Raw genomic sequence first — 21,706 nt, forward strand, 5'->3', positions numbered from 1 at the left:
GATATTTCTGAGATAAGAAAGTAAAAAGTCGATTTCTTGGGCACTTTAACATTTTGCTCTCTCCCCTCTTTGTAATCTCATAGCTCTTTTCTGATGAGAGAATGACATTTCTGACCCATCAAATAGGTCTATTAGCCTGAACCAGAGTATAAAACATATAACATTTTTAAATTAAGACAGTCTCGGTTATAAGTAAGACTTGCGAAGTTTTTCTCCTAGCGACTTATGATCACAGCTGTAAAAGTGGCCATCAGTTTGAAAATGAAAAGTCTCTTCCTGTAGAGTATGATGTGCCACAAAGCAGCTGGGCTGAGTAAGGCCTAAACTGATTGTGACAAGAAAGGAGCACTGGGTATTGCCTGCTATTGGATGGAGGAGTATGGGTGGCTGTGGGGCTGGCCTCTTGGCCATTTGTGATATGAAAAGAACTGAGGAAGATCTGTCGTTAGCAATCAATAAATATTTCAGGGTTGACCCTCCTAAGTTTCCTGGATTGAAAAAAACATTTCAAGAGACCTTAGTCCTGTTATCTAAGTGCATTTATTTTTTTTTCTTTCATTATTTTATTCAGTAATTAGAGGCACCTATCCTGTGCTAGGTTCTGTGCTAAGCCTTAGCCAGAGAAAGATGGAAGACACAGCCCACCCCACAAGCAACAGCCTATGTAGGGAAGACAGCAAACAAATAATAGGGAGTGTAAAGAGCAGAACAGGGCACTTAGCTTGGTGAGTGCATGCAGGGTGACGAGCTCTCTATAAAGGGGACTGGGGGAGCCAGAAGGCTTCAGGATAAGAGAGCTGGTAGTGCCTGATCCAGAATGAACTGTTTCCCATCCATCTTGAACCACATTCACTACAGTTAATGTTAAGTGGGGGTTGGTGTGGGCCACAGATCTCTTCATCTATATATTATATTGACTTTCAGGTTCATCATGTGTCTTATTTGTGACCTGTATGTTAAATGTAATAAGTTGACCCCTGAACAAGGTGAGGGTTAGGAACACTGAATCCCACACAGTCCAAAATCCACAGATAGCTTTTGACTACCCAAAAACTTAACTACCTTCATTATCCCTGGGGAGGGGAGGGAGAGGATTGTCTTCAGGACTCCTCCACTTTCCCCCCGCCCAGATACCACTATCCAAGGATGCTCCAGTCTCTGATATAAAATGGCCTAGATCAATGCATACAGTCAGCCCTTTGTATCAACGGACTCCCAAGTGAGGATAGAAAACAGGCATTTATTGAAAAATAATCCATTTATAAGTGCGGAACTGCACAGTTCAAAACAATGATCAGTGGTCAAAGGTATAAATTGTAATTTTTTCTTCTATCTCTTCTAAGAATACACATTAGATGTTGCATGGAAGTCTTTTTATTTATTTTAATAGATTTATATCACATGGGATTTGAAAAAATTTTAAATGTATGTAAAAGTTTAAAAATGCATCTCAAAGAATTTACAAAATACTTTCATTACTCTTGTACTCTTAAGTAATTTAGTGATAATTTCTGAAACTGTTGTCATTGCCAGGGATTAGCATTTGTTGTTGGATGCCTGTTGACTCATTTATTTAACCAGACTCTTTTATTTATTAAAGTCATTTGTTTTGTTCATGCTTATTAAAGACAACCTTGTAAAATGTGGGCTTGGGTCATAACACTTGCATTTAATCTTACTATGATTAAGGCCTTTTGCTTTTCTTATACACTTAATTGAATTTGGACAAATTTAAATCTTGTCAAATTTGGGAGGCAAGTCCACTCTCAGGGTCACAGGTAAAATGTGTACATGAAAATAGATTTTCAATGCTGCAGGGCATGCAGTCAGAAATTCCTCCTAATGCTGTAGTGTTTTGCCCTGGTCAGGCTTCCACACTTCCTTTTCCACAAGCCGTCCTTCCCCAGCCATTACTCCCTAAGTGGGGAGTGTCCTCAGAGCTGATTGTCAAAGGCAGCAGCTCTCCAACCCTGATGACCTTCCTCTTGTGTCCCCTGTCTCTGATTGCTCCTTCCCAGTCTCCTGTCCTACCCACCTTTTGTGTGTGTTAATCCTCACCCTCACCTGAGGATATTTTTCCATTGATGTTCAGAGATAATAGAAGGGAAGGGGCGAGACAGAGAGAGAAAAACATTGATGTGAGAGAGACACATCAAGTGGTTGCCTCTCGCACATGCTTTGAACCCGAATCAAATTTGGGACCCTTCAGTCTGCAGGCCAACCTTCTATCCATAAGCCCAACTAGCTAGGGCTCCTACCACCTTTTAAGTAGATATTCCCCAAGGTTCTAACCTTCACTAGCTTCCTGTCACCTGCTTTCCGTTGGTTGGTTTATCCATTAACACTGACTTAGCTGCCACTCTTGTGTCCCTCCTTGGGGCCCTGGCTGCCCTCCTCTGCCAAGAAACTGCTTCCCTCAATAGTGCCATGGTTCATGTCCTCACTGCCTTCAGGATTTTGCTCAGATGTCTCCACCTTCCAGCCCAGTGGGACATTCTGAGATAGTATCTATTATATTTAGTCTCCTCTTTCTGGAGTATAGACTCAGAGGTCAGAGATTTTGGTCTTAACCCCCAGAGCCTAGAATAGAACTTGGTTCCTGAGTGGGCCTCTGGTTCCTGGTCTGAAGTGGGGGTTGTGTACCACATGGGCTCTAAGACCCTTTGAAACTCTTATCACCCTATCTATCAACCTTGGGTGGATTGACTCGGTTCCAGAAATGAGATGAAGTCCTGGAGACCTTTGTTTAAATGACTTCTCACAACTGGCTGTTTATATTCTCCTTTCTGTATGATTGCTGTCTAAGGTTGAATGTCTCCTTAAAAAAAATACAGCTGAGCCCTGGCTGGGGTGTGCAGTGGTTGAGTTTTGCCCTGTGTACTACTGAACCGTCTCAGGTTCGGTCCCCAGTTGGGGCATGTCCATGATGCAACCAATCAATGTTGCTCTCTCACACTAATGTTTTTCTCTCTCCCTCTCCCTTCCTCTCTCTCTAGAATCAATGAAAACCATATCCTTTGGTGAGAATTTTTTTAAAAAAACACAGTTGAAGGAAGCAAAAACACTTGGTTTTAAATGAAGTTTATAAAAACTAACACATTTTGGTTTACCTTTATGTTTGTTATTTGTATTTTAAAACTTACTGATAGACTTTTAAAAGAATTATCATTTTCTGTTGCCATATATATTTAATAGACTGCCTACTTCTGTCAAATAAAACAATAATGGCAGTCTTTTATTTCTCTAATTTCAGATACTTCCTGCTGCAGGAAGTACTTTAAGAAAGGAAGGATTCCCGTGACTTCTGCCTACCATCCCTGAAGTACTCATTCCTTTCAAGTAAGTATATTGCTTTGCTTTGACCCATTCTCAGCAGAAGTTATTGATTTTCTCTGAAAACCTGTGTCATTATAAAAATAACAGCAAGCTAGTCAGGGTTTGGGGAAGGTTACATGGCATAGTTCTGGAAGTGCCTGACACACATAGACATTCCAGAAGTGGAGGCCCCTCCTTCCTCCCTCCCAGAGGAACTATCTGGAGGAGACAGTCCGTTCCCTTCGCAGGCATAGCTGTCTTGAGCTTTGTCAGTATCATTATTTAGCTAGGTCCTGCTCTAGGAAGATTAAAAAGGGTTTAAACATGTGATTCATTAACATAATGTCACCTGGGTTATCCACACTAAATGCTGGCCCCTACATCTAATTCTTGAATAGATCATTGTGTACAAGTTACTTGAAGTTGGTTTTATATCAGTTTCCCCATGAATAAGATAGGAACATTTAGTGCTTTAAAAAATATTGTGAAAAGAATATTTTTTGTCTTATTGGCCAAATGTTTTCCACTATTTTGGGCCATTTTTTTTTTTTTTCATTTAAAGTTCATTAAATCTGGGATCTTATAAAGATATGTGTATTATATTGTCATCAACTTCTTTCACTACTCCTCAACTCATGTATTTATGATTTGTTCTTAAAATACAAGGACAAATCTTTCTTAAAAGTGGTACCATGTTAAAAAATTAATAAATAAAATAAAAAGAAAATGAAGGCATAAAATGACCTTGTAGTAGTCTTTCAGTCAAACTTTTTGAACTTAAAATATAAAACCTCCTGTGTAAGGTATGTATGTATGTGTAAGTCATCTTTAAAGGAATACAATACCAATTTCTATCCATTATTAATGTGATTGGAATTTCAGGTTATAATGTTCCCTTTGGTTTTAGTTTCTCCTTATCTTTATCAAACTCAAGTAATTGATAGTTCCTATTGGAAAGTTTTCTTTTTCACAACTTCCCTGGGAGGGATTTTTTGTTCTTTTATAGCATGAGTGGTAGATACTTGAGAAATTGCTGGGAGCATAAACAAACTTTTGCAGATATTTATTTATTTATTTGTGTGTGTGTGTTTGTGTGTGTGTGTGTGTGTGTGTGTGTGTGTGTGTTAAATGGTCCTGACCAAAAATAAGTGCTAATTTTCTCCATTTCAGTGTTCCCTAAAGTTGGTCCTCCATCGAGAGTGATTTGTTCCTTGTCCATGACTCATCTGTCTTTCACGCCAGAATCTCTCTGAGTTTTGCCTTTTCCTAGATCAGCTCTTTGCCAAGTGAATGACTCAGGGCTCAGGTTCCACCAGGACAGTCAGGTGTGGCTCCTCCAAAGCCGTCTCAGCTGACCTTGAGCAAGGTGTCCTTGGGAGCCAGGGAGAGCCAGCCACAGTAATGAGACCCAAGCAGATAGTCGAACAGAGCCAAGCTCTTGACCTTGTGTTGCTGCTTTAAAAAGAGAGAGAGAGAGAGAGAGAGAGAGAGAGAGAGAGAGAGAGAGAGAGAGAGAGAGAGAAGGGGACATTCTCCAGAAAAAAAGTAGCTAGGATTTTAGTTGTTTTATTCTGCTTACTAGTATTTATAAGAATTCAGTAGGCTGCTGAAAGTATAGACATAGGGCTGTTCCCCTCTCTGAAATAAAACACTCTTATATTCACATGGAAAGTGTAGTTCTGTTTTAGAAGATTTAACATATATTTATTATGAAGTTCAAGAGATCACTATTGATTACAATTAAATTGTTAAATTATCAATTTATTTGGCATATTTAATCAAGTGAAAGACAAATTCTGTAAATTACTATGTGCACCTAATTTTTTAAAAGTTACACATGACTATTGCAAATATAAATCAGTCCATTGTCAGTGTCATCATAGCTTTCCTACAAAGATCAGCAGAAACATTATCTGTGGAAAGTCTGTTCTCGGAGAAGGTGCTGGAGGTGCCGTGTGTTTCATCACAGTCTCTGCTTGCCCTCCAGAGCAGGTATTGGAATCTTCATTGAGTAGATGAGGATGCCAGAATTAAAGAGTTAAACCTCATACCAAAAGGGAGCCAATGGCAACACATGTGCTGGGTATAAAACCCAAGTCTCCCAAGGCTATTCTATCAAACCTTTACCAGACCTTTCAGACCAGTTTACTTTCGTGTGATGATGGGTCACAAATGGAATGGGAAAGTTGGTTGGGGAAGCTGTGCAGTGGAGAAGGCAGAATGAGAAAATGACAAGGAAACATGGATCTCTGGTGGAATATTCTAGAATCCACAGAAAGTCTTCAATTAATTAAAGAAGGGAAGAGAACAAAAAGTTAAGGAATGAGAGATGGAGACCATAACAGCACACACATTAGAGATACAGAGTGATTTCAGTTAAATGCCAGGAGAAGTGCTAGACTGTCAGTGCTTCCATACTTTATTCTCCATCCTGTTAAGTGTCTGTTCTTATTAGTAGGTGTGGATTGAGAAAGTGTTCCTGTGTTCTGGCTCGTCAGAAGTTCAGAGAGATGTGAAGTCCATCAGGACTGTGTGATCAGTGAGCATTAGAGTGTCCTCTCCTCTCTGGTCTGTCTCTTTAACAGCCTGTGCAATTATTGCACTCTTCCACAGTGCTGTGGGCGGAATATTCGTGTCCCCTGCCAAGTCATCTGTTGAAATCCTACTACTCAATGTGATGGCATTAAGAGGTGGGACCTCTGGGAAGTGGTTAGTGCCTTTATCAGAGAGGCTCAGAGAGGTCCATAGCCCTGTCTGTCCAATGAGGACACAGTGAGAAATTAACAACCCAGAAGAAGGCCAACATCAGAACACACCGTGCTGGCACCTTGACCTTGGATTGCCAACCTCCAGAATTGTGAGAAATAAATGTTCATGTTTAGGAGCCGCCCAGTCTGTGGTATTTTGTTATAGCCACCCAAACACATGAAGAAACTTAGATTGAAAGTGGTCTCTGTTTTGGGGTAGTGTTTGGGCATACCTCCTCTTATAGCTTTACATATCTTTCTTGGTCTGTCATTGTGCTAAAATGTATGTCTTACTTGTACTTGAGTGTTATGGGTCTAATTCTTGATAGGACACATTGAAAACAGAGCTGCTAAGCATTATCTCTGGTCAAAGAGAGACAGTTTTCACCATCATAGTCAGTGAGAAGGCCCTTCCTCTGGAAGGGAGCCCTGGTGAGTAAGTAACTCCTGGTGCTGGACCACGTAGGCCCAATCAGGCATCAAGCCCTGCTGACTTTTCCTCATCCATTGTGCATTTGCATTGCTGTCCCTTAATCAACCACTCATGACTAAGCTATATGCTGGTCTGCCTGCCTCTAGGATAGCTCAGTTGGGTGGAACCTTGGCCCATGCACCAAAATGTTGTGGTTCAATTCCCAGTCAGGACACATACCTGGATTGCAGGTTGATGCCAGGTTGGGGCATGTATGAGAGGCAACCGATCAATGTTTCTCTCTCACATTGATGTTTCTCTATCTCTATCCTAAATGTTAAACTAATCAAAGTAGGGAGTAATCAAGGCATAATTAGCTTTATCAAAGGCCCTTTAAGTCTGGACTTCTCAACTGCATTTAAAATAGGGATTTGTTTACAAAATCCTGCTTAGATATAATTCTGTTGTTTTTTTGTTTTGTTTTGTTTTGTTTTTTAGCTCAAACTGAGTGTTCCCTAGAAATTCATGCATTTCACATTCAACAACTCAATTAGTTATGATTGGCCTAAATTCAGTAATTGCCATATCCTTCACTTTGGAGGAGGTACCATCTCACAGGACCACGCATCAGGGCTGATGCAGAATAGGGAGTGAGTGCAGCCGTCTGCTGTTCACACTCACAAGTGTCATGCTCTACGTGTAAACCATTCATTGTTTCCATAACAAATGTGGATTTGGTGCCTCATGCACTTGGGGTCCACTGGGGATAAGAAATGTTTCCTGCTCCTAAGTAACATTCTCAGTCATTGCTGTGAAGAGATAACAACTTTAGAGGGACAACTATATATTTGTCCTGGAGTTGGAAGTGAAGAAAATGTGAAGTCCAAGAAGGTGATGGGTTTTAGGCAGCACTGAAGTCTGATTTTGCATAAGAGTAGTGTGGCTAATTCAGCAATAGTTCATTCTACAGCAGAGGAAATGTTCCACTACTGAACTCTGCAGTCAAAGCTTTGGTCTTTTCTAATAGGCCATAGGGGGGTCAGTGAATGCCAGGGGTCTTTTCTGTATATTCTGAGAAGTGTGCAGCCTGTTTTTCCTGAGGGTCAAGACTCCTTTGGAAGGGTGCTTGTGACCAAGACCTGGCTGGCTGACCTTCCCATCTCCTATGGAGGAGAAAAGAAGGTAGTGGAATGTATTGCTGATATGCACCTCATGCAAGAGATAAAATAACTGTCCTAGCCGATTTGGCTTGGTGGATAGAGCATCGGCCTTCAGACTGAAGGGTCCCAGATTCAATTCCTATCAAGGGCACATGCCTTGGTTGTGGACTCAATCCTCAGTAGGGAGCGTGCAGGAGGCAGCCAATCAATGATTCTCTCTCATCATTGATGTTTCTATCTTTCTCTCTCCATCTCCCTTCCTCTCTGAAATGAATCAAAATATATATATATTTAAAAAAATAGATGATAAAACTATTTTGAAGCATCACTGAAATGACAATTAGCCTATAAATAGTGTCAGAGTTTTAAATGATACAAGATTCTCATGCTTTCGTTCTATCCAGTTAGAAGGAAAAAAATGGATCTCAAGTTTGTTTTTTTCAATCATGACTTCTTGCTGGTAAGCTTAACACCCTGAATACCTACCAGCCTCCCTCTCCCAGGTGAAGAGAGGGTGATGAAGTGCCACTCTTCACCTGTTCATGGATTACTTCCCAAGAAGTTCCTCTCAGGCGCCAGTGGAGTTTTCATAGCACCATTGCTAGGAGAAATATGGTAAATATTTCCACCCAGTAGCATTAGATTCTAAGCAGAATCCATGGAATAGCTCTCACTTTCTGTTTTCCCAGGATCCCCTCCCAGTGTAAGGACACTACCTTACAGGGTATGTCAGCATGGTCATCCCTGGTCATAGGAGGCCTGCAGAGGCTGGGCATATGGATTCATGACTCTCTTCCCCAGCCCACTGCCATCTCTGCATCTCAGGCTCTGCATCTTTGCTCTAAACCTGGCAGCAGATGGCAAAATTAGGAGAAAAAGCAGAGCTTCGTTTTCTCTTATTCTCCTGGTTTTATTTGTGGCTCCACATTTTATCTTGTACTTGTAAGGAAAAGACAGCCCCTTCTTTCATCTCTTGGTCATGAGTACAAGAAAATGCTGGAAAGCTAATTCCTTTATAGATTTCATTTACACATTTGACCATTGGCTTGTCGTAAACCAGGATGATGCATACGTTTCTTGAACCTGAGCCTGAAAAACGTTTCACTTCAGGAAACTGGCATCTTTTAGAGAGGATAATGCATTGCCCTGAAGTGTACCTGGCACATGAATTTAGAAAGCATTTTAAGACTGATGCTTACTTTCTCCCCAGAAGCATACACTAGATATATATTTTTTCTCTACTTTGAACCCGCCAAGGACTTGTCTCCATTATGTAATGTGCTGCATTCTGCTTTTCTATAGCTGTTACTCCTCACTGCCTGCCTTGAGTGCTGCCTGCCTACCCATGTGGCATTGCCCACTGCCCTGGAGTCCAACAGCTGTGTGCAGTGATAATTGTCCTAACTGGACCTTCAGCACTTCTGAGGGGAGGAGTCTCCAGGACTGGGAGGTCTGAGTAAATTGCATCATTTAGAGCCTTTGAGAGCATCTCTCTCTCTTACTGTTAACATCCTTTGCTCACTAAGCAATCGATTGAGACACTAAGAAAAGTGATATAGTAGGTTGTGATTTTAAATTTTCCATTCAGCCCTAACCAGTTTGGCTCAGTGGATAGAGAGTAGGCCTGCAGATGGAAGGGTCCCAGGTTCAATTCTGGTCAAGAGTATGTACCTTGGTTGTAGGCACATCCCCAGTGGAAGGCATGCAGGAGGCAGCTGATTGATGTTTCTCTCTCATTGATGTTTCTAACTCTCTATCCCTCCCATTTCCTCCCATAAAAAATCAATAAAATATATTTTTAAAATTTTCCCATTCAGAAGCAGAAAATTGAGAGATCCCTTGAGACATTTTAAGCCAGATCTGCAACATTTTAGGGTTTCTCATGGGATCTTATTATGGTACTTGACATAGTATATGTTTGCAGTGTACCTTACTAATCTTAAATACAACTGTGTCTCACAGCACTTTATATATTAGACATTTGCACCCAATTGATATCTTTTCAGACTATTGAGACATGGTTTTGAAGTGCTCTCTGAAGTGTTTTTATATTTTAAAAGTAATATGCAGTTTTTATCACTTTATTGGCCACTTCATTGACACGTTGCCTCCTTCGGAAGTGAGACCACTGTGTGCTTCTTAGGGTATTTTGTAGGGAGTGCCACTTCTGTTTGAAATCTGCCCATTCTTTTTTATTTTATTTTATTTTATTGATTTTTTACAGAGAGGAAAATAGAGGGATAGAAAGTTAGAAACATCAATGAGAGAGAATCATCGATCAGCTACCTCTTGCACACCTCCTACTGGGGATGTGCCTGCAACCCAGGTACATGCCCTTGACCGGAATCGAACCTGGGGCCTTTCAGTCTGCAGGCCAACACTCTATCCACTGAGCAACACTGGTTTTGGTGAAACCTGTGCATTCTTGTTGCAATGTGCAGAATCCTTCACAAATTGCCTTCTTCAGTCTCCAGCCTCCTCCCTGGTCAGCAGTGGGTGCTGATGCTCAGAGTGCATTTCCGTCTGGCGTGTTTCCCAGTGGAGACGGGATGTCAGTGGGCAGGTAGCTCCAGGATGTGATGACTTACATGACAGGTTGCTCAAGCAGAAGACTGGAGGCTGGTGTTGTGCTGAGCATTTATTGGGCGCATCCGGGGACCAGCGGTGATGCCAAGTCCTTTATGTGGATCATCTCCCACAGCTCTCAGGACAGGTCATTGTCAGCACAAAGCAGGGAATCCTGGGGCAAGATTGGAGCCCGAGTTTGTCTGATTGGCTCCGATCCAGCTTCCTCACACAAGTTGCCAGCGTGCGTCGAGTGTGATGGTTTTGTGTGCCAGGTGTTTCTCAGACTTTTGAGATAATTGTTTTCTCTGTATTTAGGAACCATAGTCTCTTGGCAGATCAGAGGTACAAAAGGTTTCTCAGAACGAAATAATTTGCTGCAGGTGCCAACCAAGCAATCACTTGGGGTTTGTTGATCATCGTGGCTGCAGAGACCAGTGCTGTACATCATCTCAGTCCTCAGCGCTGGCCCTTGGATGGCTCCCCTGGCATCAGGGACCCAGGTCTCTGGTTTGCTCCCACTTCTCTGATTTGAGGCACTGATACAGCAGCAGCAATTTGCTTTTCTTTCTTTTTCTTTTTCTTACTTACTTTCTTACTTTCTTTCTTTCATAAACTAACACAGTGGTTGGCAAACTGTGGCTCAGTTGACTAATGAGTTTGCTGACCACTGGGATAGGGGTTTAATTACAAGGAACGATAACAGCCTGTAATTATTGGAATGGAGAGTCTAGGTCAGTAGTCCGCAAACTCATTTGTCAACAGAGCGGCAAACTCGCGAGCCGCAGTCTGCCAACCACTGAACTAACACATTTTACAAAGAACTTGCATTTCAATAGTTTTGATGGGTAAGAGGAACTATTGTCTGGGTTTTATAGATGAGACAACAAAAGCAAAGGAGAAGCATGCCTTCTCAAAATTTCGTGGTTCCCAACTGGAAAAGCCAGACCACAAGCCCCTCTGCCTCCTTCTACATCACAACTCGAAAACGACACCTCTGCCAGGGACCAGCTCCTCACTTGCTCGTGAGTAGAAGGAAGGAATTCAGCTTCAGCAGTGGCTTTCAAACTCTCTGTTCCCTGAGGTACTTGACTAGGAGGTTTCAAGGCTGATGGGGCCTTGAGATGTGAGGCCCTGCTCCAGCCCAAATCACTCTGCACCTGTCTATTTTAGGTACTGATGATATTCCACAAAGCCTTCACTTCGGGGAAGCTTCTGAAGCTAAAAATACTTTGAAGACTACTGAACATCAAGGTACTTATTGCATTCTAAGTTCTATCCTTTAGGGGCCTGTGCCAATTAAAAAAAATCAATGGAATTAATATAAACATGAGTACATCGTCAATGAGGAAATATGATTTGGGTTACAAAATTAATTTGCAGCTCCCCAGAAATAGACTTGTTGGGGAAGGCCAAGAGACTTCCCTAGAAGTGAAAGTCCCTATTCCTTCGCTCAATACCAAATACCCAGTTAAGACCCTGGTCCCACTTTCTCTGGGGTTTGGCCCCTCAGATCGGTTCAGCACACTAGCAATGGACAGTATCCATTTGCTCCCTGTTCCCCACCATTTCATGGCTCCCATCACTTAGAAGGTCAGTTTCAGGCCCCTTCACTTGGATAAAAGATTGACCACAACAAAGTCTGTCTACCTCTACTGTTTCTTCTCTCCCCGCTCCCCACCCCCACCCCTCCCATACACACACAGGGTTTTCCTCTAGGATGGTCAATGGACCCACAGTCCCTGTGAATACCAGGCCCTCTGTGCCGTTGGGCTCAGGCTTGTACTGTTTCCAGGCCATCCCAGAGGTCATTGCTTCTAGAATGGCTTCATTTAACTCTGGGGCTCTGTGACATACACACACATGCGGCTCTGTGGTGGTGCCATAGTCCCCCACGTCCAGTCATCCCTGCACTGAAACAGCCCCTTCAATCCAGGTGGTATCTCTTGCTCTCTCGTCTGATTCCCAGGGCAGAGCAGCCTTTCCAGTCACTGTTGTATCCCTCATGGCAGAATAGCACCAGGCTCATAGGCAGGGCCCAGTAAATGCTGGCTAAAATGAAATTAAATGGAAAAGTATGTTTTATTATGGTACCTATTTTAATCATTGCACAAGATATTTTAAAAAATGTACTTATTTTACACCTATTATCCTGGGATTATAAATAATTTCACAATTTTAAAGGACACATACATCACAACTTTTCTTTTTTTTCATCAAATCTCATTTTATGACTTGCACGCATATATTGAGTGAGTCTGTATAAAACAATTTTCCCACTTGCCCAGTCTCTCCGTAGATGTCATGATTTTACTGAGTTGAATTTCCAGTTCCACCAGAGCCATGTATTTTTAAGTCACATATCCAGTTTAGAACTCCCACAACAAAATGACATTCCTGACAGAATGGCTCCTCTTTTGTGGTTAAATTCTGAGTTCAGTGAAATATATCTTTCCATAATACAGTGTCTTTATTCTTGGGAGAGATTTGAGTAAAGGGATTGTATATGCTTCTGTTTATGGGATATTATGAATATAAACACTCAGCTTAATGAGCCAAATAATACTTCTCTCATTGCCCAACCTTTATTTTTTAAATCTTATTTATTGATTTATTCCCCCCCCCCCCATCATCAATTATCCCCTCTATGCCCTCCTCCATCTCCACCCTCATTTCCCAAACTTCAGAAAGGTCACTTGAATGTGTGCACTAGAATGTGTGCACTAGAATGTGGGTGAAAATTCTAGGAACACTGAGTACCGTGTCAGAGTCCTATCCTCATCTTGGGAGCAACCCATCCTAGGGGAAGAGCAAGAGGGTATGGGAGTTACGACCACATTCCAAGGAGAAGCGCTCCTTTGTCCAAACACCATCAAGGACAGAGGTTTCTGCTTTTTATACTGACATTTTGCTCCGAGGTCTCACAAGGTGAAACCCATGCCCATCAACTCGCTGCCTTGTAAACATCTCCTCTTGTAAATCTGCAGCGTTTTTCCTTGTTACAGCAGTTTTATGGCCTCATGTGCATAAATACTGCCTTTGACAGGCTCAGAGCCTGTGCCATGAATATTCCTTTAATAGTGGTGGAAACTCTGCAGTGAAGCTTTCAAGTTTAGGATGAGGATTAAATTGTCCAGCAAAGGGCAGGGAGAAGCTAAACTAAAAACCTTCGCAGATGAATGGTTTTATTTCATATCAATTACATGGCCTTAATACCGCCCATCAGATTCTGCCTTTGTGCATTATTGGCGTCAATGGGTCACCTTCAGTGTACAAGGATCATAAAGTCACCGCTTGAAGGTCATCTGTGGCTAAGCTATAATTTCAACAGTTCAGAGAAAATTAGCGCTCTCAAATTTATCCTTTGCATTTGGGATGTATTTTGATGTCTAGTGCTTATACTTGACTGTCGCTTTCCTCTGTTGTGGAGCTTAAAGCAAGGGGCCTTAGATTCACAGTAGTTTAGTTTTGTGGTTTAATTTACTTTATGTTTTGTTTTATTTTATTGCTCTATACACACAAAAATCAAATCTGAGCTTAAAGCCATTATTCCACTATCCAAAGTACATATCTTTCCCTGGTAATTGTTTCTGATTGGCGCCCATGATTTTTTACTTTGAGGTTATTCTACTTGGTGTGCTAACTGGATCACGGCCAACATAATTATGACAATTGGAAAAGAAACTCACTGGCAGAAAGAGCATAAACATTCTAGCGTTGTAATGATACAGTACAGAAAAGTTGAGGGACAGATGTTATATGGAGGCATCGATGAGAAGTTTTACTTCTAAGTTAAAGTTATTCATCACAAGGGTTCATTCACACAGCCCCTGTTTATTTTCAGGTCACGAGGTCACCTTTTAGAAGAAAACATTTTCATAGAAGTAAAATACCACTGAAACCAATTTTTACCTTAAAAACATTTTTTTCGCCATTAATGGCATCTTTTAAAAAATGTTCTTCATTTTGCATCTGAAGTGTGATCTCGTGCTCTCGTCCCCAAACGGGTCCTCCATGAGCAAGATTCGGTAGCTTATCTACAGTTCACTAGTTTTATTCAAAATCAAGCTAAAGTGTCTGTGCACTTTTGTGAGAGTTTCTTTCAAGATCTCAGTCCTTTTCTCTCATCCTTTATAAAGATTGACTTGAGTTTTACCTCACAAGGCCCAGTAGAGGACAGTGCCTAGTTTTCAGTATTAACAATACTATAATAATAACACAAACCAGAATAATGACAGCAGCTGACATTCATTGGATGCTTGCGAGGCTGTGCACTTTTCCCCATGGTGAGCTCTCCGCAGCTTTTCTCACTTCATTCTCACTTGCTCTTGGTTCAGATGGGGAAACCGAAGCCCCTGAGTCCCAGCCCTGTGGGGCTGCTTGCTGCTTGGGGTCCCTGTGCACTGCGGTTTTGGCTGGGCCTTCACTCTCCTATTCAAGGGCCCTCCCAGTAAATTCTGCCCCTTAGGTGGTCACTCAGCTCTGCAGTGGCCAAAAGTAAGTGCCACTCCAAAAGGTGAACATGCTCATCTCTCCAGCCAGACTTATACTTGAGGCACAGGAAGATGAAAACATTTTCTTTAAAAATAGCCAAAACCGATTTGGCTCAATGGATAGAGCGTTAGCCTTTGGACTGAAAGGTCCCGGGTTCGATTCTGGTCAAGAGCATGTACCTTGGTTGTGGGTACATCCCCAATGGGAGGTGTGCAAGAGGCAGCTGATCGATAATTCTCTCTCATTGATGTTTCTAACTCTCTATCCCTCTCTCTTCTTCTCTATAAAAAAATCAATAATATATATAATTTATATATATATATATATATATATATATATATATATATATATATATAAACAAGCAAAAAAACAAAAAACTAGCCCCAAGGATGGCGTCCTAATTTAGGGGTTTGCAACCGCCCAGCTTCAGGTTTGGGGCATCTACTGCACTTGTTTCTAGTTGGGGGATAAGCCTCGCTGGTCCATGCTTTCTGCGTGGTCCTTCTCGTGGTCACTTGGTCCACTGCCACTACTCGGCTGTCCAGCCTGTGTTCCTGAAGCCCCAACTGGACAGCAGCCACTTGTTGAGTTTCATCCCTTGAAGGGTGACGCCGATGTTCAGCCTTTGGCTCAGCCCTCCTCTCAGGATCCACTTTGTAATTGGGTATCCTGTGATTCGCAGCATGAATGAAAGGGAAAGCCAAAAGCCTCGGGTGACTTGATCACCACCACGTGTCCATCAGCGCACATGCCTGCTGGTCGTTGACAGCCAAAGAGTGAAGAAAGAATTCAAGGGGGGTGGGTGGAAAAGGTGACAACTGCTAGACACAGGACAGTATGGTGGTTACCAGAGGGAAGGGGGTGGGGGAGATAGAAAAGGAAAAAGGGAGAGAAATGGTGATGGAAGGAGAGTTGATTTGGGGTGGTGAACAATATATAGATGCTATATTATAGAATTATACCCCTGAAACCTATATAATTTTATTAACCAATGTCACCCCAATAAATTCAATTTTTTTCTTTAATTAAGCTTAGGTAACTTCCTAACATGAATGCTATCTGCATTCTCATAAAAAAAAAGAAAATCCTACCAAAAATCAAAATTGAGGGTAAATCTATTATAAAAACCAGAAATGCAGATTTCTCTTCTCTCCTGTGTGGTTGCTGGGTTATATGATATGTATGAAATGATCTCTCCAAGGCAAGGCAGTCTGTTTCCATGGAAACACACGCACTAGTTTCTAATCCCTCCGGCTAGTTTCAGGAACATTAACTCTGTGCTAGTATTAAAAAATAAATCTGAAATTAATATCTAGCTTTTGAATGGCTAAAATTATTGCAAGAAAAGCATTCAAGTTGTAAATAGATTCCTCATCTGAAAAGTGTCACATTTGATATTGCTAATAATGATACTTCATATATGCCAAGTAACCTTTGCTAGGACACTTGAGAAGTTTCACTCCTTGAAATTGTAAAACTTTGTAAGGGGGGAAGTGGGGAAGGCAGGGAGTTCATACAGTTGATTCAATTAATGCTATACATAAATTATGGCACATATTTCTATAAGCAAATACTCATGTCACTTCCCAGACATCAGCCAACCTTGGTTATAAAGTATACAGACACAATGCCCCAGATCCCACCCTTTTCACTACTTTGGCCCCTTCCAGGAAATACAAAGGTGCAAAAATGAGTCATAGTATCGATAGTTTTATTTGTCCAGCACATTCTGTTTCCTCACCTGGCACCCTGTGGACTGTGAATGTGAATCAGGATTCAAATGAACTTCTCGTCCTTTGAAACCCATTTCTAGAAAACCCCTCTCTTCACCTCCCACAGCCCCACACTGTTCTTTTAGTGCCTTTATTCGAAGTTGCCCTACTGCTCTGATCATGATTCCAACAGATGACATATCACACTTCCCCTTTGTTTGCCTGGTTGCCTGCGCAGATGGAGTGCAGCGTGTTAGAGGCTGGACCTGTGCTGCTGTTTTGTCTTACTTCTCAGCACCCGGCACCGTGCTTAGGACTCAACCCACTCAGTAACTCCTATTTGCAAAATGAATGAATGGAAGAATAGGACAGAGAGGTCTTGATTCTATATCCAGCTCATTAACCTCGGCTTCTTGGCATACTTATGTTTCATGCTTTGATGTTTTCCTAAGACTTCAATTTCAAAGTTTATCTTTCAACCTAAGAAGCACATTGGTTAGATAAGATGTTTCTTACAGTGTAATGCAGAATCACGTGGTCAGAAAGGAGCACTTAGTTCCAAGTGGTCTGTTGTCAAGAATTGCAGCCGAACTTTCACAAGGTGAAGTGTGTGCAGTGGATTTTGAGTAAGTCTAATAGAAAAGATGGCAGACACTTGAGTTTGAGCTGGGTCCTGGACAAAGTAGAAACTCATCCACTGAAATGACAAATAAAAAATGAAATGTAAATGTGTCTTTTTACATAAGGATGATTTTCTTTGTACCCAAAAAGGGGAATGCTAGAGGGTGGAATGAGACTAAATGAAAGAATGACTACAGATATATTTTATATCATATACAATTGACCATACGTGTTAAAATTGAACTGCAATAATTTGCTTGCAGCCTTCTGTGTTGGTAAGACAATATTTATCTGCTTTTAAAATAATTACTCCCCACAGTTTTTATACTAAAATCCCTTAGTTTTATATTATAGTTATGTATTTTCAAAAAAAATCATCAGACTTTATTACTTTTTTAATGCTCTTTAAATATTTGAAATTGAATTTTTTATGCGAATACAACCAAAATAAAATTACATTGTCTGAAATAATATTCCAAAAAAGATTCTCAACTGACAAGGCTCAGTGATTTTTTTAAGGGGGAAAAAATACTTTATTAATGGAGAAAACCAGTCTATCTTCTGGGAATACAGGTTGAGTTTTAACAGAGTAACTTGCAGCAGCCACATGATATTATTGGCACATAGTCGGTGGTGGGTTCTCTGCCATCAGTCTCTACAGATGTCTTCCTTTGCCTTTCCTGGGAGATGAGCGGGCCTTCAGATGGGTAACTATTAAAGGTGCAGAGGAGAGCTGTAAACAGCAGTAGAACTAGGTGCTCTGGGTGGCATTGTCCTTTCTAGAGGGGAGGGACTCTTGCAAAGATTTTTGCCATTTTTCTAAAATTGCTTTGGGATCCATGGACCTAAAGTTGGAGGACAAGTTCTGGAGCTGGATACACCTGGGTTTTATCACAGTTTTGCTACCTACTCGTGTGGTGACGCTGGTGAGCCAGTTAACTTCAGGGCCTGTTTCCTTGGGGTTGTGTGCATTAACTGAGGCGATAGATATAAAGCAATCAGCATATAGTGTTATTTTGTTATTGTTTTGATGGTCCAGTTTTTATTGCATTAAAAAGGATGGTTGAGCCCTAGCTGGTTTGGTTCAGTGGACAGAGCGTCTGCACACAGTCTGAAGGGTCTCCCTCCCCACCTCCCTTCCACTCTCTCTAAAAATAAATGGGGAAATATCCTCAGATAAGGATTAACAGCAATAAAAAAAAGAATGGCTGGGTTCTTTTTCAGAAGGTCTAATTTTTCCTGTATTCAGATGTCTTTTCCAACTCTGAATGTTTGAGTAAAGCTTGGGAATCTGGTTGTTGGTGCAGCATGAAAAAATATGAAATACTCCATTGCAGCCCACAGAGTTAGAGCAAAAGTTTCTAGCAGATTTGAATTCTGCCCAATTATTTCTCTTTGCTCTTACATGGTTCCAGTCGGCATGAATTTTGATTACATGTTGTTAGCTAAATAAACCCAGTTGTCAACACCACAGCTTAAATTTCAGTTCCCATAGTACATTAACTGTAATTGCATAGAGTGCACACTGCGTCGCTAACTCTTCCATCCACAGATCACTCTGTAAATAGCAGATGCTTATCATGATGGACAATCAATCAGGTCACTTCATGCAGGGTCCATCAGGGATGGGTCACTGCACATCTGTTATTCGGTTCACTCACAAAGGGAAAAACATGTAGTCATGTTGCTTCATGTTGCTTCCTTGTTGCAATGTGATAACTTGAGATATTTTATAAAAATGGATACTTCAAAAGGGAATTGGCTGCCCTATCCAATATGGCTCAGTTGATCTGCGGACCAAAGAGTTCTGAGTTCGATTCTGGCTAAGGGCACATGCCTGGGTTGTGGGCTCGATCTCCAGTAGGAGGACTGCAGGAGGCAGCCAATCAATGATTCTTCTCATCATTGATGCTTCTATGTCTCTCTCCCTCTTTCTTCTTCTCTGAAATCAATAAAGAAAAAAAAAAAAAAATATATATATATATATATATATATATATATATATATATATATATATATATATATATATATTTAAAAAGGGAATTGGCCAACCAAGGTGGAAGGGCAGCAAAGCAACGAAAGTGATGGTGCAGGAAGTAAAATTCGAATCCAAGGCAGATAGAATGCTCAGCTCACTTTGTGAATGCTGGCACTGCCATTGCGTTGGGAAGACTAGCATGCAGACAGGAGCTGAGGGAAGGGAACATAGCAGTGTAAAGGGGGAATGTGGTGATGAAAAAGGGAATAAAGCTGTCCCAGAGGAAGTGATGTCATCGAAAGCTCCACGGGAAAGGAATTCTTGGAGATATTTATGATATTGAAAGCACAAAGGATTAAATAGCAGAAGCTAATAAAATAATAACATTAAACAAAAAAATAAAATAAAATATGGTGAAAACTGATCCAGCGAGGATTGTGACAATTCAGCAAGGCCTAGGAAAGGTGCCTGCCTCACTTGTGTGTGATAGGATGACTTGAGGAAGGCAAGTATTGAATATTCACAAAGTTCCTGATAATTTTTTCCAGAGAAATAAACTCTCAGTGTGTTTATGTTGTCAATTATAGTACTTCAATATTTTCAATTATAGTGTTCATTTCTCTGTACATTTGTAACAAACCATGCAGAGTTTTAACACAATTTTTTAAAGGTTCCAGAACCTTCATCATTCTTACCATTGATAATGGAGTGCAGGGTGCATGGGTTCAGCTTATATGGTTCTTTACACAGCCGGAACCTTAAAAAGTTAAGGGGGTTTCATCTGTCATGCAAATTAGTCAAACAAATTCTGTTACTTTTTGGACTTTTCTTTTACTAAAAAAAAAAAAAAAAATGTGTTCATACATCTCCTTGAATATTGTGTTTTCAGGTACTTTCCCAGCTCTTTAAAGGCAAGTTATAGAGTGGCAGGTGCCTTGCTGATTATAAAATTTCTCTGACTTTCTAATATTTACTTTTAATTTTCAGGAAATTCAGACATTAAATATTTAGAGACTCGTATTTTTGTAGTGCTTTTGTGAACTATTTCTGCAGTATAAACATTTTCTTTCTGTTTGTTTTCACTGTAAAATAAGGCAAACAGCCAAGTCCCTGCACTGAACATGGCAAGTTTTAATGACATGGATTGGAGCCTTAGCATTCACATCCGCGGTCTCCTGGGGGTGAGCATGGAGGCACCAAGCTGTGGGTTGCAGTGTGTGTTCTGTAGTATGCATGCAGAACGTGTTGATTTCAAAACCTCTGAAACAATTAAAACGGTCTTGTATCATCCAACCTCACAAGAAATACTATCATTTGTTGAATTTGAAATATCCAAGTTGGTTGGTTTTGAAAGATGTTAGTATAGTGACTAATATTAGAGGCTCTGAGTTATTTTTCATGCATTCGTTCCTCTGCTATGGCCTACGTCAGAGAAAGGAACCTGATGACAGTATGGGAGGATGCTCCCTGTACCCCCAGCATCCCACAGGGTTCCGCTGTTCCCTGCCCGGCCTCACACTGGCAGCATGCTTGGTCACATACAGTAATGAAAAGCCTGGGGGGGATGTTTGTGCTTTCAAAGGTTGATTTAATCACATTCAGGGAATGAAGCTGGTTTAATCATAGTTCTCTGAGATGGGGAAGATTGGCTTTCCTCCTGCCCTTTCCAACTTTTTACTAAAGTAACCCCTTTAGCCGTCATATAGCAAGGAATCCAGTTGATTTTGTTCTTTGCGAGATCTGCCCTCTATTTTATAATTTTCCATGTGACTTGTTTCATAATACCCATCAGCTTCATAAAGAAGAAAAAAAATTAGTCCTGACTGATTTGGCTCAGGAGATAGAGCGTTGGCCTGCGGACTGAAGGGTCCCAGGTTCGATTCCAGTCAAGGGCATGTACCTTGGTTGTGGGCACCTCCCCAGTAGGGAGTGTGCAACAGGCAGCTGAATCCATGTTTCTCTTTTTTTTTTTTTTTTTTTAATATATTTTATTAATTTTTTTACAGAGAGGAAGGGAGAAAGATAGAGAGCTAGAAACGTCGATGAGAGAGAAACATCGACCAGCTGCCTCCCACACACCCCCCAACGGGGATATGCCCGCAACCAAGGTACATGCCCTTGCCGGAATCGAACCTGGGACCTTTCAGTCCGCAGACCGACGCTCTACCACTGAGCCAAACCGGTTTCGGCCATGTTTCTCTTTCATCAATGTTTCTATCCCTTTCCTTCTCTCTTCCTCTCTGAAATAAAAAAATCAATAAAATATATATATATTAAAAATTAGCTCTTTTAGCCAAGACCGGTTTGGCTCAATGGATAGAGCGTCGGCTTGGGGACTGAAAGGTCCCGGGTTCGATTCTGGTCAAGGGCATGTACCTTGGTTGCGGGCATATCCCCAGTAGGGGGTGTGCAAGAGGCAGCTGATCGATGTCTATCTCTCATCGATGTTTCTAACTCTCTATCTCTCTCCCTTCCTCTCTATACAAAATCAATAAAATATATTTTTTTTAAAAAATTAGCTCTTTTAATAGTTTTGCCTGAACCGGAAGTGAATATTACCATGAGGACCAAAAAGATACCGGTAACAGTAAAGACAAGGAATCTGAAATGGGACTCTGAACATCCTTCGCTAATTCTCAGATTCTGGTTATTATTATTGTTCTGTTTAACAACATCCATAAACAAGGGCTACTTCAGGAATA

At 41.1% G+C, this 21,706-nt stretch overlaps 1 protein-coding gene across 4 annotated transcripts in view; it reads left to right on the forward strand.

The window, feature by feature from the left end:
* FAM110B (family with sequence similarity 110 member B) overlaps nt 1–21,706 on the forward strand; it is a 122,308-nt gene that overhangs the window by 65,749 nt on the left and 34,853 nt on the right. For all 4 annotated transcript variants that reach the window (XM_045581428.1, XM_045581427.1, XM_036436970.2 and 1 more), the window contains one exon: nt 3,254–3,339. The gene's annotated coding sequence lies outside the window, so the exon portion shown is untranslated. The remainder of the gene's footprint in view (nt 1–3,253; nt 3,340–21,706) is intronic.

This window comes from Pipistrellus kuhlii, unplaced genomic scaffold (assembly GCF_014108245.1).
Source record: "Pipistrellus kuhlii isolate mPipKuh1 unplaced genomic scaffold, mPipKuh1.p scaffold_m20_p_14, whole genome shotgun sequence".
Taxonomy (NCBI): Eukaryota; Metazoa; Chordata; class Mammalia; order Chiroptera; family Vespertilionidae; genus Pipistrellus; species Pipistrellus kuhlii.